Here is a 2,145-nt window from a genome sequence, read left to right on the forward strand (position 1 = left end):
AAGTCTAGAGGGTGGACAACACGTTGGTCTTACTCAGAGCCGTGTCCGAATTCTATTTTCGACGTTATACGTGCCACTTTCATTGTGGCCAACTACGATTCGATACAGAATGCACGAAACCTGAAAGACACCCTAACGGATACATAGAGAGTAGTGTTTGTCTGCTGAATAATGGAAGTGCAAGGGTCTGTGTCGTCTATATGGCTGTATGTAGCACCATTAGTCTTCGGGGGAGGGGGGGGGGGTGGCGTAGCTCAGATGGTAGAGCGCTCGCTTAGTGTGCGAGAGGTACTGGGATCAATACCCAGTGCCTCCAGAATTTTTAACACACCTACATGCGCACCTTGCCATGCAAGTGGAATAATTCACAACCAGCAGATGTGTCTAGGAAGATACAAGCGAATGATTAGCATCCACAATTGACAAGCGTGCTGTTATTAGTGCGCAGGAAGCACCCTCCTCCCACGCCTACACTTAATTTAGAAACAGTACAAGTGTTCCCGTAAGATTCTCAAGCCTATGTCGGAAAGATCTGCCTTGCGCTGAGTTCACGTAAATCCCACTGCACATTCCTATTCTTTGCGTGCAGTCAGCAGCTACTGGTGTTGCTAGTTGTGACTGCTGATAACAGATGCCGTAGCAATCAATTCATGGAGTGAGTTGTATGTTTTGCGATAGTCTGTCTCTGACAAGCAAGCACAGGTGACATAGGTGCGAACACAGGAAGCTTGCAGACCCTCGCTGCCTGCAGACACCGAGCAGCCACACTAGGAGGGCGGCCTAAGCCGTAGGCGAAATGTGCTCATTCGCTTTGGCGCGACGTCGAACTATAAATAATGCTGTCACTAGCGTGAGCGTCGTGGAAAGTCGGAAAAGTCGGCTGCGAGGGTGAGTGCCAAGTTTGGGGAGCGTTTCGTAGTATGCGCAGTGCAATGGAGACGCGGAAACTTGTTGTGGCCCAGTGTTTTGCAGTTGGACGACAAGATTGGTACACAGTAGTAAAGAGCGAGGCACTGAGTTGGCATTAATAATGGAGTGCACAATGGGGCTCGAGATGTGTTTGTTACCTCAGGTGCTGTATGACTGTCGACAAGGAGTGAAAACGGAGCAATTTGTGACGGCTCTTTCAATTTAAGACGTTAAAAACAGACGCAATTTGCATTTCTAATACCAGAGCATGGAAACTACTTGGAACTTTTGTGTATATGAACGGGTCCGCCCCTTTGTACTCTGCTCCCTTCACCGCTACAAACCAACCAACCATCGTGTCCGTGCGCATCTGAGTCGCATAGAATGGGGAATAGCGCAGTTTGCTCGTGCATGGGGCGTAGCTCAGTTGTTGCGAGTCAGCCGCCGAGCGGGACGGACGTGTGGCGGAGCTGGACGTCTGGCTGTAGTAAACACAGGCTGAGTCGCTGCGTTTGAGGTTAGTGGTGCTGCTAAGCCGCTATTCGTGTTGCACTTGTATTCATGAAGTTCCAGAATGAATAGGTCGAATTATTTGAGGAAAGACACAATCAAGTGCACTTTCGATCGAAATTTCGTTCGACCTAAAGCATTTGAAATTAAAGCATGGTTTATCGAAAAAGTATTGATTAACGGTGATGATGTTGTCGGAGTTTATCTCTCGTTTGTGACAAATGCTGTGTATCTGAAGATGAAAAGTCCAGAATTATGTAGTTCCATTGTGGATCGTTGCGGAGGTAGCGTGAAGTTTAATCATTCTGATGGGAATGTGAGTGACGTTGCTGTTAGTCATGCTGGGTACGGGATTCGTACGATCAGAGTGTTTGAGCTCCCTTTTGAACTTCCGCCCGAAGAACTTAATGTTGCCCTTCGGCCTTATGGCAGAATTATTTCCAATGTGGCAGAAAGGTGGTCTGAAGCTCATATGTTTCCTGTCTTGAACGGCGTAAGGCAAATTAAGATTGAATTACAGAAGCATGTCCCCTCTTATCTTAATATTTGTGGGTATCGTGCTTTGATTATTTATGATGGGCAACCGCGGACTTGCGCTTTATGCAATTCCACGGAACACATTCGTGCAGAATGTTCACGGAGGCGTGTCTCGCAGTTACCGCGTGACGAGATGCCGAGTTCCGGCCCTGTTGTTGGTATGAAGTTGTCTTACGCTGCCGCTGCTGA

At 47.9% G+C, this 2,145-nt stretch overlaps 1 non-coding gene across 1 annotated transcript; it reads left to right on the forward strand.

Moving 5' to 3' along the window:
* The first annotated feature begins 243 nt into the window (after positions 1–243).
* On the forward strand, positions 244–316 carry Trnat-agu (transfer RNA threonine (anticodon AGU)). The gene has a single exon. It is a non-coding gene; the product is annotated as a tRNA-Thr (tRNA).
* Positions 317–2,145: the final 1,829 nt, after the last annotated feature.

This window comes from Schistocerca gregaria, chromosome 9, assembly GCF_023897955.1.
Source record: "Schistocerca gregaria isolate iqSchGreg1 chromosome 9, iqSchGreg1.2, whole genome shotgun sequence".
NCBI lineage: Eukaryota > Metazoa > Arthropoda > Insecta > Orthoptera > Acrididae > Schistocerca > Schistocerca gregaria.